The 14,745-nt window shown below is 47.3% G+C and overlaps 1 non-coding gene across 1 annotated transcript; it reads left to right on the forward strand.

The window, feature by feature from the left end:
* The first annotated feature begins 1,907 nt into the window (after window positions 1-1,907).
* On the forward strand, window positions 1,908-1,979 carry trnad-guc (transfer RNA aspartic acid (anticodon GUC)). Its single transcript has one exon. It is a non-coding gene; the product is annotated as a tRNA-Asp (tRNA).
* The last annotated feature ends 12,766 nt before the right edge of the window (window positions 1,980-14,745 follow it).

Genomic DNA, 14,745 nt, shown 5'->3' on the forward strand with positions numbered 1-14,745 from the left:
TGATGGAGTACTTCTGAATTAGCCACTCCACGATATCATTTCCTGGGAAGGCATAGCGAGGAAGGCATCTAGTTAGAGTCGAGAAATGCATTAAGCCGTCATAAATCAAAAACGCTGAACTCGATAAATAAATTACATAAATAAATATGAGCGCAAGGAGATCGATGACAGTCTTAATGCACAGGATTCCCGAAGACCGCCGATGTATGGGCTTTCCTGTGAAGGGCTTAAATGACCATTAGGACCCGGCCCCCGGGACACTGCACGGCCGGGTGTAAGACAACCCGGGCGGCACGAAAAATTATTTTTAAAAAGTAAAATATGTATCGTGCACCTGTCATCGCATGTGGAATCACTGTGATTAACAGTCTTTGATTCTTCATCTTTATCCCCATGTCGGGATCTTGCATCGCCACAATGACTTGTTCAATCTGGGATAAGAAGAATAGTCAAAATCGTGAAATCAAGGTGACGACAGACATAGTGAAAACGTTCAACCTAGTAATATAATAATTGCTTAATGTGTGATTTGATATGTAATCGTTATATTCATCATTAAATCACCGGAGAGACACACTCATATATTTAGGCATATATATAAGTAAACTACAAGGTTTTTCCTCTGACTATCTTAACTGCACGTCAAAGACGTTATCGGATATTCCCGACTACAGACTTTCGGTTTGATCATTTATTCGCGTTATTAATTCGGCTCCTGATTACATTAAACTAAACATGCTCAGATTGTTACAACCTTTGCTTGTCGGTTATTTTTGGGATCTTTCTGGATGGGCTCAAGGCGGGGTCTGTAAGCACAAGCAAACTGCCAGCACTTTTGTTTTACATGAAAATAGTTTGATGTCGGCCTATTGCGTTATTGTCTGGCTATAATTTGGAGGCAATATTAAACAATAGGCCCATATATTGTAAATATACATGTTGTGTTGTTTTGTTGTTATCACAAACGTATAGCCTGATCATAAATTTCATGGATACCTGGATGTTGTATGTTCCATTATATTTATGAATGAATGATTTATGTGAAGTCTGGCTTAGATTCGAGAATTAATCATATAGATTAAAAAAAGTTTTCATTTAAAACTTATCTCATATAATAAAATCCTCGTCCGAACGAACATATGTCAGAATGAAAAAACATTTAAATTATTTTTGTGATGCATCAGTATCAATAGCTACAACGTCATAACAGATATAGATATAATGCGGTTCATACTTTTGAAGTTGATGCGTATCTCCCGAAAAAAATCAACTCCAGAAGAGTCCGCGTCTGTAAATGCCTGAACTTCGGAATCGATCCTACCTTTGTTAGGCGCGGCATCTGTGTCTTGCAGCTGTTCCCTTGGATAAAGATGTTAATTGTCATGCTTACAGCATCTCGATCTCCGGCGTTTGTGAAGTTGGGATTGATGCTGTCCTGTGTTTTTTTTTTCCTTCCACACTTAAGCTCTGCTTGTTACTGCCCCATAGCGGAGCGCAAGTGAAACGGACTACCGGAGATTTGCACTGTTTTTCTGTTAGTGTGTATAATCAAAATATGACTCAGTTTGGCCAGTTAGAAAAATATGATAATAGAAAAGTATTCTTTTCCTCTCACTTTTTTTTCTTGATTTAATTACCGACTTCACGTACTTACACTGTGTCCCGTTGCACGATGTAATATTGCGAAACTATGATTTTGTGGCAGTGTTTTGTAAAGGAATTTTCCGTTTAATCATCGTCTTAGTATAAAGCTATATGGTTGTTCTGGTATCAGTGGACGTACATTATGTATTTTTTCTTCTCTTGAGCACCATGGTCATGACATGAAGCTCAGTCATTGATTACTCGCAAATGTTAGTAGTCATCCGCTGTTTATCTTGAAGATGTAAAAGTAGTGCGCGTACATCTCCTCGTTAGTATAGTGGTGAGTATCCCCGCCTGTCACGCGGGAGACCGGGGTTCGATTCCCCGACGGGGAGAGTCTGCATCTTTTTGCCTCGGTCTCAAAAGGCACCAAGCTAGAACCGGCCCCGTGTTAGTGGAAACGGGGCTTGTGACTTGTACTCATGCATAATATTCTGCGGGTCGCTCAGCAGCGCAGCATATGAAACTAGACTCGGATTGTAAGTGCTTTGGATGAAAGTGTCCGCAAAATAAATAGATAAATGTACTAGACTTGTCAGTCATTTTTTTTCTCGTTTGCCTGTTTTGATGTCTTCAGACGTCTGCCTGTCTTCATTCAGTGTGTCTGCCTGTCTTTTTAGGAGGCCATGGCGGATTTCTTCAATACCCAGATGCGATTGGCTGGCTTATGTCAAGGTCCCACCAATCCCGTCCTCGCTGTTCAGATAAACCAGGACAAGAACTTTGCCTTCCTTGAAGTAAGAGTCTTTCCTGCCTAATGGCTGCTGTGTCCAGGCGGAGACCGCAGCCTTCCCTGATTAACGACGTTCTTCGTTCTGCCCTAGTTTCGGTCCGTGGATGAGACCACGCAGGCAATGGCCTTCGACGGCATCATTTTCCAGGGTCAGTCGTTAAAAATCAGGCGGCCCCACGACTATCGCCCCCTGCCTGGCATCTCAGAGCAGCCCGCCTTCCACGTACCAGGTCCGTTTTGCTTGTCGCCGTCATAACCTTAATCTTTATTTACCTTTGAAGAGCCGATCGGCAAGGCCAGTTTTTTGTACTCGTTACGGACTGACTGTCCTTCGCAAGCTGCGGATGTCTTGTCATATAAAGAGGGAGACTTTCACTTTTATTTACTTAATGTTGTAAATATTTAGCAGACAGTTTTATCCAAAGTGAAGAATGTTTTTTTTTTTTTTTTTTTTTTTTGAGAAATCAGGGTCAGCCTGTCCCTAGAGCAAACTCGCCGGCCCAGTGGTGTGATCACCAGTGATGTGAACCAGTGATCTTCTGATGATAACGCTGGCATCCTAACCAGCTGAGCCACACACACACACACACAGCTCAGTCACTCACTTCTTACTGTTAACATAGGGGTGTTGTGTGGCTCTGTGATGTTTGCCCATGAAAAGAAGGTTGCTGGTTGGCAGGGTTGGCAGAGTGATTTCACCACTGGGCCCTTGAGCAAGGACCCTAACCCCCAAATTGTTCTAGGGTTGCTGGCTCCTATTCTAGTTAAAAATTCTGGACACACCTACTGAAAATGACTTGTTTTTCAGCAAGATAATGACCCAAAGCCCACCTTGAAGGTTATGCAAGTAGCTTATTACCTTGTGAACTAGGAAAGAGATGGTCCCCACAGCCCCCCAACCTAAACTCTATAGAGCTGGTTTGGGATCAGTTGGATGAGAGTAAGAGTAAGGTAGCCAGCTTGCGCGCAGAACTTGTGGAAACTCGAGGACTGTTGGAGAAACGGTCCAGGTGGGTACATATGTTAGCTGGTTGAGTCCGCAATGCTGTCATCGAAGCCAATGGCTCCTATTTTGAAGAGACAAAAATTTTGTCTTTGCAGTACTTCATATGCATAACTTCCATGCCCAAAGGCCTTTTACTATAAGGTGAATAACAGCTAAAATAGAGACAAATGCATTAAGAGCAGGTGTGTCCATACTTTTGACTGGTGCTGCATGTGTCAGCATCTCCCATGGAGAGCAAGATGGGAGAGACAAAAAACAGTCGTCAAACTGCCCCAGTATTTAGGTATTTTTTTGCTGGAGTTACATTTATCTGATATTATATAGGAGATAACGACGTCATACTGATTTGAAGTTGGCTTATTTCACTCGCGCCGTTTGCTCGTGGTCATTATCCGGCATGTTGACGGTTTGCTGTGATCGGCCGGCTTTGGGCGCCGTGCCGCTCTGTCTGCAGGGGTCGTCTCCACCGTGGTTCCAGACTCGCCACACAAGCTCTTTGTCGGAGGCCTGCCCAACTATCTCAGTGACGATCAGGTACCCCGCCCTCAGTCTCTGTCGCCGGGGAGCCGACCCACAACCCTCCTGTGTTTCTGTCCCACTGCTGCACGTGGAACTCAAGCAGGCATGCACACACACGCACACGCACGCACGCACGCACGCGCACGCACATACATACATAAAATAAACACTCGTCTCTGTGTAACTGATTAGTAGGAAAAGAAAGCCTGTCAAAGTTACCTCACCGCTTAAAATTCATTACAAGATACTGGGGGGTCAAATGTCAGCATCATGTTTAAAGCTAGCTGCTGAAAATAGCCGCACATTTGAGGTTTTTTTTTTTTTTTTTTAAAGATATTCATGGGATTTATTAAACATTTATTAGACATGTAGGTAATGAGTTGACAGTTACATTACGCTCATTGTTTATCCAGCTGTAAATTATGAAGATATTGAGACCCCGCTAATGTAAAAGGTACGTTTCCCAAAACCTCATGTTATCGACTTGCATAGTTGGAACCATTCAGTTGTTATCTAATGTTGTTAGCAAATAACCTTATTAGCAACAAAGGCTTTGGGAAACGTGCCTTACAGCTGGCGGCTTGCCAAACCAGTCACGTAGCCAGTCCCTGTGCTGCCTGTTGCTGGGTACCCTGGAATATTTGTATATCGGGTTAATTGCTGAGTGTTAGTCGGATGAATCAGCCGCGTCGTTTTGCTGCATGAAAATTTAAAATCGAGTCATCTGCGCGTCACCTAACTGACGAATACCTCCACATTGCCGTACACCTGTGTTTGCCCAATCCCAGTCCTCGGGGAACCGCCGACTGTCCACATTTTCGCTCCCTCCTAGCTCCCAGCCAATCAGGAACACCGAATACCTGGTACAGGTGTGCTGAGAGGAAGCAAAAACGTGGACTGACCGGGGGGGTACCCCCGAGGACTGGGCTGGGAAACACTACCATAGACTGTGCTTGAAATGTGGGGGAGATCGACCAAGTCCCCAAACGCTTCAGTATTCGCAGACGTGCCGTGTCTCACGTCCATGTCCGCACACTGAGAACGATGACTTCACATCCCGTTAACAGCGATGGGGAGCTGCGGAAGAATCGTTCCCTACATTGCTGTGTCGCTCGAAAGGCAGAAAATACTTCGGACCTTTTTCCCGGTGAACGATTATCAGCTTCACTGGAGTTTTCACATCGTGCCCCATGCCCTATTCTGTTATGACGTCAGTGATGGATAATATTACCATAACAACATGCACAGATGAGGTCGTCTTACTCTGAAAGTGTTGAAAGGGTCACATTTTAGACATTTTCTACTTCTCATTAGCATCTTTTATGATTTTTTTTTTTTCTTCCTATATCGCCACCCCACTGAAATCGGCCCATTATAGACATAATCCATACAGGCATTTAATAGTTTACCTATTTATTTTGCAAAAGTTAATCGCAAAACGTTTTGCGTCCACCCCTGCATTGTAACATTTTGAGCTCCGGTGTCCCACTCACTTTAGCCTAAACTGTTAAAAATGGCAAGACTCAGCCCACAAGATAGTGATCGCGGTTTCAGTGAAAGGTAAGTGAGAAGTGCAGTCAGTTTGTTTTTCTTTGATTTTTTTCCTCCTTTTCGGATTGTCATCGTAATCTTTCTTATCCAGTGTGAGTCACATGTAATCCAAGTCAAGAGGAAGGCTGTACCAAAGCAGCACTGGGGGGAGAGAGTTTGAATCCAGCAGAACTGTTAATGTATTTCACGTCAAAGCCAGTAAATGTGCCATAGACAGGTGAAATGGAAACCGCTGCTTGTATCCTGGTGTTTACATTTTTTTTGCAGTCCCTGCTACCGCTTTGATACTTACAGCTCTTTCATTTTTGTTCCCCACTTTGTCCCCAGCTAGGGGCCTGTAAGATCGTTAAGTCTTCGCTCATAATTTGTTCAGTAGTACTGACCTACTGCTGCCATGCCAACATGTAACACAAGGCAAGTAAGACATTCCGTCCCTCGCACGGATATCCTCCCTGTCGACGGCCTGCCCCTGTGGGGGGGCTCTGTCCTGGAGTGCTCTTAAGCATATGGGGTCCTTTTTTTGGGGGTTGAAGGCTGGGGAGAGACTTATTATGCTGATCACAGGGTATAAATTTGATTTTTTTTTTTTTTGCCCCTAAGAGAAGGTAGGAGGTAGCGCCCTCTTGTGGCTGCCAGTGTCCCAGGTGACTCCTTTCTGAAGTCAGTGGTTAATGCGGCTTTACAGTAGATTCCTGTAGAATAAGTGAGGAATGATGTTAGCAGAGCTATTTCGTCCTGTTTGGCTTCAAGCCGTGGCCCCTTTAGCAGGACCCTGTGGCGGCTCTTAGCTTTACCTGTGAGTTTATCTCCTGTAGGCTTTGTCCCTCTAATTAACTGCACCAATGTGGTTCTTGGTTTTAAGAACAGGAAGTCAGTGATTCGGCTGGGTTTGTGTTCTGCCGAGTCGCCCCCCCCCCCTCCACATTGTATACATGGAACACTTAACATATAATTAGCTGTTTTTATTTAGTTTTTTTTTTATATACCATCTAGCTTAATTATTGTGGCCCTTAAAATCAGATGCAACTCGGTCCATATTTCAAAATTCGTAGTTGGAATTATCAGAGAACTTGATTAGGAATTCAGTTGTGTTGTATATGCTGTAGGATGGGGGGGGGGGGGGAATCTGTGTTATCATTCATTGACAAGAATCAAAATAGTTACTTTTGTACGCTCCCAGTAAGTAAGTCATGCAGAAAGGGCACAGGGGGCTTTGAGCTCTAGTGTTGCACCGTAATGTCGAGCCACTTGTCATAAAGCCATTTTCCTGATGTCTTCACTGTTTCCTCATGTCGTTTTGCAAAGTTTAACATGCTGCTTCTCCCACAGTTAAGATTAGCATTTCTAGCGAGGCGCCGTGCCTGGACTGTCGGGCTAATCGCCCCCCCGCGTCTCCTCCTCTTGCCCAGGTGAAGGAACTCTTGACGTCGTTCGGACCTCTTAAGGCCTTCAACCTTGTGAAGGACAGTGCCACGTCACTGTCTAAGGGTTATGCTTTCTGTGAATACGTGGACATCAGTGCCACTGACCAGGTGCGTGAGGTGGGGCAGCAGCTGGAAGGTCTGGGGTGACTCGGGGCTTCCGGATGGAATTGCTGACGCTTGTGTGGGATGCATCCCGCAGGCCGTGGCTGGACTCAATGGCATGCAGCTCGGAGACAAGAAGCTCATCGTCCAGCGGGCAAGCGTGGGGGCTAAGAATGCCAACGCTGTGAGTATTTGCCCTCGGCTGCCGCCTTTCTGATGTCCTAAACCCAACTTGGTTCCTGGGTGCCTCCCAGGAAGCTTAATGCCCCTATTTCTTGGGTTTATTTGGGTCCATGTAAATTTCTCGCTGTTACTCGAGACGATTGGACGATCAGGGGGTATCTGACACTCTTGTCGCCCCCCGGGACAGACGGCCATCATCGAGACGCCGGTGACGCTGCAGGTTCCAGGGCTGCAGCGGCTGCAGAGCTCCGGCATGCCCACGGAGGTGCTGTGCCTCCTCAACATGGTCATGCCCGAGGAGCTGGTGGACGACGAGGACTACGAGGAGATCCTGGAGGACATCCGGGAGGAGTGTTGCAAGTACGGCAACGTGCGCTCCATCGAGATTCCGCGGCCCGTCGATAGCGTGGAGGTGCCTGGCTGTGGCAAGGTGGGACCCGTACTCTCCTGTACCAGTGGCAAAAAGAAGACCTCTGTAGGCACTAAACACAGGCTCATGGGAGCATTTCTTGCACAAAAGTGTTTTGAAAACGGAATAATTTTTTGTGTAAGAAAAACAATCAGATTGGTTCAGATAGGCGACGGACAATCAGATTGGTTCAGATAGGCGACGGACAATCTGATTGGTTCAGATAGGCGACGGACAATCTGATTGGTTCAGATAGGCGACGGACAATCTGATTGTTTCAGATAGGCGACGGACAATCTGATTGGCTCAGATAGGCGACGGACAATCTGATTGGCTCAGATAGGCGACGGACAATCTGATTGGCTCAGATAGGCGACGGACAATCTGATTGGCTCAGATAGGCGACGGACAATCTGATTGGCTCAGATAGGCGACGGACAATCTGATTGGCTCAGATAGGCGACGGACAATCTGATTGGCTCAGATAGGCGACGGACAATCTGATTGGCTCAGATAGGCGACGGACAATCTGATTGGCTCAGATAGGCGACGGACAATCTGATTGGCTCAGATAGGCGACGGACAATCTGATTGGCTCAGATAGGCGACGGACAATCTGATTGGCTCAGATAGGCGACGGACAATCTGATTGGCTCAGATAGGCGACGGACAATCTGATTGGCTCAGATAGGCGACGGACAATCTGATTGGCTCAGATAGGCGACGGACAATCTGATTGGCTCAGATAGGCGACGGACAATCTGATTGGCTCAGATAGGCGACGGACAATCTGATTGGCTCAGATAGGCGACGGACAATCTGATTGGCTCAGATAGGCGACGGACAATCTGATTGGCTCAGATAGGCGACGGACAATCTGATTGGCTCAGATAGGCGACGGACAATCTGATTGGCTCAGATAGGCGACGGACAATCTGATTGGCTCAGATAGGCGACGGACAATCTGATTGGCTCAGATAGGCGACGGACAATCTGATTGGCTCAGATAGGCGACGGACAATCTGATTGGCTCAGATAGGCGACGGACAATCTGATTGGCTCAGATAGGCGACGGACAATCTGATTGGCTCAGATAGGCGACGGACAATCTGATTGGCTCAGATAGGCGACGGACAATCTGATTGGCTCAGATAGGCGACGGACAATCTGATTGGCTCAGATAGGCGACGGACAATCTGATTGGCTCAGATAGGCGACGGACAATCTGATTGGCTCAGATAGGCGACGGACAATCTGATTGGCTCAGATAGGCGACGGACAATCTGATTGGCTCAGATAGGCGACGGACAATCTGATTGGCTCAGATAGGCGACGGACAATCTGATTGGCTCAGATAGGCGACGGACAATCTGATTGGCTCAGATAGGCGACGGACAATCTGATTGGCTCAGATTGGCGACGGACAATCTGATTGGCTCAGATTGGCGACGGACAATCTGATTGGCTCAGATTGGCGACGGACAATCTGATTGGCTCAGATAGGCGACGGACAATCTGATTGGCTCAGATAGGCGACGGACAATCTGATTGGCTCAGATAGGCGACGGACAATCTGATTGGTTCAGATAGGCGACGGACAATCTGATTGGTTCAGATAGGCGACGGACAATCTGATTGGCTCAGATAGGCGACGGACAATCTGATTGGCTCAGATAGGCGACGGACAATCTGATTGGCTCAGATAGGCGACGGACAATCTGATTGGCTCAGATAGGCGACGGACAATCTGATTGGCTCAGATAGGCGACGGACAATCTGATTGGCTCAGATAGGCGACGGACAATCTGATTGGCTCAGATAGGCGACGGACAATCTGATTGGCTCAGATTGGCGACGGACAATCTGATTGGCTCAGATTGGCGACGGACAATCTGATTGGCTCAGATTGGCGACGGACAATCTGATTGGCTCAGATTGGCGACGGACAATCTGATTGGCTCAGATTGGCGACGGACAATCTGATTGGCTCAGATAGGCGACGGACAATCTGATTGGCTCAGATAGGCGACGGACAATCTGATTGGCTCAGATAGGCGACGGACAATCTGATTGGCTCAGATAGGCGACGGACAATCTGATTGGCTCAGATAGGCGACGGACAATCTGATTGGCTCAGATAGGCGACGGACAATCTGATTGGCTCAGATAGGCGACGGACAATCTGATTGGCTCAGATAGGCGACGGACAATCTGATTGGCTCAGATAGGCGACGGACAATCTGATTGGCTCAGATAGGCGACGGACAATCTGATTGGCTCAGATAGGCGACGGACAATCTGATTGGTTCAGATAGGCGACGGACAATCTGATTGGTTCAGATAGGCGACGGACAATCTGATTGGTTCAGATAGGCGACGGACAATCTGATTGGTTCAGATAGGCGACGGACAATCTGATTGGTTCAGATAGGCGACGGACAATCTGATTGGTTCAGTTAGGCGACGGACAATCTGATTGGTTCAGATAGGCGACGGACAATCTGATTGGTTCAGATAGGCGACGGACAATCTGATTGGTTCAGATAGGCGACGGACAATCTGATTGGTCCGTCGCCTATCTGAGCCAATCAGATTGTCCGTCGCCTATCTGAGCCAATCAGATTGTCCGTCGCCTATCTGAGCCAATCAGATTGTCCGTCGCCTATCTGAGCCAATCAGATTGTCCGTCGCCTATCTGAGCCAATCAGATTGTCCGTCGCCTATCTGAGCCAATCAGATTGTCCGTCGCCTATCTGAGCCAATCAGATTGTCCGTCGCCTATCTGAGCCAATCAGATTGTCCGTCGCCTATCTGAGCCAATCAGATTGTCCGTCGCCTATCTGAGCCAATCAGATTGTCCGTCGCCTATCTGAGCCAATCAGATTGTCCGTCGCCTATCTGAGCCAATCAGATTGTCCGTCGCCTATCTGAGCCAATCAGATTGTCCGTCTCCTATCTGAGCCAATCAGATTGTCCGTCGCCTATCTGAGCCAATCAGATTGTCCGTCGCCTATCTGAGCCAATCAGATTGTCCGTCGCCTATCTGAGCCAATCAGATTGTCCGTCGCCTATCTGAGCCAATCAGATTGTCCGTCGCCTATCTGAGCCAATCAGATTGTCCGTCGCCTATCTGAGCCAATCAGATTGTCCGTCGCCTATCTGAGCCAATCAGATTGTCCGTCGCCTATCTGAGCCAATCAGATTGTCCGTCGCCTATCTGAGCCAATCAGATTGTCCGTCGCCTATCTGAGCCAATCAGATTGTCCGTCGCCTATCTGAGCCAATCAGATTGTCCGTCGCCTATCTGAGCCAATCAGATTGTCCGTCGCCTATCTGAGCCAATCAGATTGTCCGTCGCCTATCTGAGCCAATCAGATTGTCCGTCGCCTATCTGAGCCAATCAGATTGTCCGTCGCCTATCTGAACCAATTTTTTGTGTTTGTGAAAACGGGTCTTTAATCGGGGAAACGGAGCGGGTAGAGCAGGACGGAACGCAGGCATTGACAAACTACAATGACGGACAGGGCAAACAGGTAAGACCAGGACTTAAAATAGGTCATGACTAATCAAAGTAATCGGGCAAAGCAGGAGACGATCAGGGAAGCACACGTGGGTAATCAGGGGGCGTGGCACACACGAGGAGCGGACAAGCCGGGCATATATGTATATCTATATAAAACCTCATTAATGAGGGACAGGGAACAGAACGGACAGACAGAACTGGCACAGGGGAAGGAGCCAGGACAAGACTTGACATAAGACAGGAAAGGCAGAGAAACAGATCAGAAAGGGGGACACGGAGGGAACAGGCAGGACAAAAGGACCGGGAGTGAACGAAGGGAACATCGGGGAAAGAGGAGCAGAAGCCAGAGGGACGAGGGACAAAGAGAGGAGGGACAGAGACAGGAGGAACAAAGCGAGGGGGAGCAGAGGCAGGAGGGACAAAGACGGGAGGCCAGGGAGAGAAGGAGGGGGAACCAAGAGGAGCCCGAGGGAGACCCAGCGGGCGACGGGAGGCAGCCGGAAGGGCTGCAGGCGGCCGGGAGGCCGGAGCCGGAGGGGCCGAGGAGATGGGGTGAGGGACAGACGCAGGGACGAAGGAGGGAGTCGGAGGGGAGACCAGGGAAGGGGACGAAGGAGCTGGAAGGGACCCTGGCGAGGGCAAGGAGAGAGGGGGAGCCGCAGCAGACGGCGACGTCCTCCGACACGCCAGAGCGGGAGGACCAGCAGGCGAATGAGGAGCCGCCGTCGGGGGGCCCGCAGGCAACCGATAAGACGCCGGAGGAGGGACCGAGGCAGGGCGACGAGGCCGCGGAGGGGGACCCGCAGACGACAGCCGACCCGGAGGGCCAGGACCCGCAGGCGCCGACCAAGCCCTAGCGCCGGCGAGGGAGGGCGAGCCAGGGGGCTGGGCGGGTGGGACCCCAGCCGTGCGTCTGTGTCCTCTCCCCTTATGGGACACAGACATAAGGACCCGTGGCCGGGGTCGGGCTCGTCGGGGTGAGGGTACCAGAGTCACAGGGGGAGAAGGGACTGGAGTGGGGCCAGGGACTGGAGCTGCAGGCTGCAGAGGGGGCGCCTGCCCGGGAGCTGCAGGCAGGGAAAGCGCCTCGGACGTGGGCGCGGTAGCTGCAGGCAGCGGAGACGGCTGCTCGGGCTCTGGGGCCGCAGGGGGCACTTATTTTATTATATAAAATAAGTGTCACACAACCGGGGTGACATGCCTTGCCTGCTTGTGGGATGAGGAAGACTCAGGGACTGGAAATGGGATTAAAACTGAAGATGTGCTCATTCCTTTGTGTATTTACAAATTTTCCTTCCGTCAGACATGAGGAGTTTGCTGCTATATTTGGCACTAATAGAGATTCTGATGCTGCTATTTTTATTGTCTATTAGTTTGTTATTATTTACAAGTTCTTTTGTGTTTTTGCATTTTTCTCTTCTGGTTAATTAACTGCTGTCTGATTGCTGTGAAGTATGAGTGTGGTGAGTAAGACTCAGGGACTGGAAGTGGGATTACAACTGAAGATAACATGCTTATTCCTTTTTGTATTGTTTACAAATTTCCTTCCGTCAAACATGAGGAGTTTGCTGCTATATTGTGCACTAACAGAGATTCTGATGCTGCTATTTTTATTGTTTATAAATGTGTTATTGTTTCCAAGTTGAGTATTCAATAAATGCTAAATTGAGAAATTTTGTGTATCGTTTGTTATTATTAGTGTGATATTTTACCATGCAAATAGAGGGGAAAACGTCCAATTATCGGCCAAAAAAAATCAGCAGCATATATCGGCCATCGCCTGACCCTGACTCCTAAATATCGGCATCGGCTATTGAAAAACCCATATCGGTCGACCTCTAGTAACAGTACATTCTGTCCAATTCATCCATCGAGTTAAGTCACACACCCACTTGAGGGGGCACTCCGGCAGACGTGAGGATGGGGATGTTCTTTCCGCTATAACATCCACTGCAGAAGTACATCTCGCTCCTGTTCACAGGGCTTACTTCAATGATGAAGCAGGGCTGGTTGTCTGGACAAGTGAAGTTGTCCTGCTGCTGGGTCTCGGTGCCGTTTTTCCACCTAAGCTTGAAGGTGGAAATGTGTTCCAACTTGGTCCCTGGGACTGCAGCATAGCCAAACATCGCGAGCAGCGTCGGCCACACCCACCACCAGAACCATCACACCGTCCTATACACATAAAGAAGAACTAAAACATAGAGTGTTGTGACAATCTATGCGTTAATGTTTGGCAGCATAGGTGATTCGTTAAAATTATACCGAAGAATGGAAAATGTGATATTTAGAATATTTTTTGCCATTTAGTAGCTAATTTAAGCACTTACCCAATGCCTCAATTTGTTTTAGGTCAGTAATGTCTGAGCCAAAAGAATGAATGTATGAATTTAATACAATTCACCCACTCCCACCCACACACAAATCTGAAATTCAATTTATTAAGACACTTCTTAAACATTAGTGCATTAACAAAAAAGGAAAATCTTAAGAGATTCAGTAGGATTTTCTATGTTAGACTTAAGTTAATAGTTCAATAGTTTTTATATATTTCAGTATACCAATTTGACTTTAATGTTGAAACAGATGCTAAAACATGGAATAATTTCATAACTAGAGAAACATGTTATTCACAAACACTAGCAAAGGTAGCTTATAGTTAAACTTACTTAAGTCAGCAAGTCAGGCTACAGTGTGTAAGAATTGTCGTAAACGATAATTTGTCTCAGTCTTACATGACAGAATAAGTAAACAGAAAATATAAAATGGCTGAAACAGCATCATTAACGCCAGCTACAGTAGAGGCGCAGAAAAGGTGTCATGACTGAAGTATTCCCAAACTTTGGAAGACCGCATGCGAGCCTTTTTTGCCGCGTGTTTCTCCAGAGGCTCCGGAGCTCCGCTGGTTGACGCAGCCAAGTTGGCTCATGTGCAGGGGGACAAGCGGCAAATTTCTTTTTTGCAGGGTGGTAGGTGATGTCTCATTAATATTTCTGAGAGAAGTGCTACATGATTGGCCAGTGCATGCCTTACAAAATGGTGCGGCACTGCATCCAAGCCTGCGGCACTCAGAGTCACAAATACAGTGGAAACCATTTGTAGTAATTACGTCTGTCTGGCTGATTTCCAACTAATTGATATTTGTATATTTATTACATGAATATAAGGTAATATAAGGTAATAGAAGAGGTATTTAATGGTTTTCCGTCTGAGGAATTTGCAAAAAACTGCAGTGCATGATGGGTCGGATCTAAAGGCTGCCTAACGTCCTCATCTGTAGGACGACTTACATCAAGACTAGGAAGGTGCATAATGTTCATGCCTGGTTGCGTTTGTTGGTCCAGAAAGTAATTCAATTTCGCCATGTAGGTTACGTTCTTAAAAACTGCTTGGAATATAGCCCGATTATATGCTGTGGGCCTTTTAATTTCTTTGTTTACCAGGTAGGCTACCTTCTTTAAACTGCGTTTTGTTAGACTACATATTTAGGGAGGTCTTTATAAATTTATTGTAGTCTTTATAAATATGTACATAGTTTAGCCTAACCCAGCCACTTAAGGGAGCAAGCCAGCTCAACTAGGTGTCGGTCCCAAGCCCGGATTAATGGGGAGGGTTGGCGTCAAGAAATAAAGAGACTGTATCTTCACTGCATGA

This window comes from Brienomyrus brachyistius, unplaced genomic scaffold (genome assembly GCF_023856365.1).
Source record: "Brienomyrus brachyistius isolate T26 unplaced genomic scaffold, BBRACH_0.4 scaffold185, whole genome shotgun sequence".
Taxonomy (NCBI): Eukaryota; Metazoa; Chordata; class Actinopteri; order Osteoglossiformes; family Mormyridae; genus Brienomyrus; species Brienomyrus brachyistius.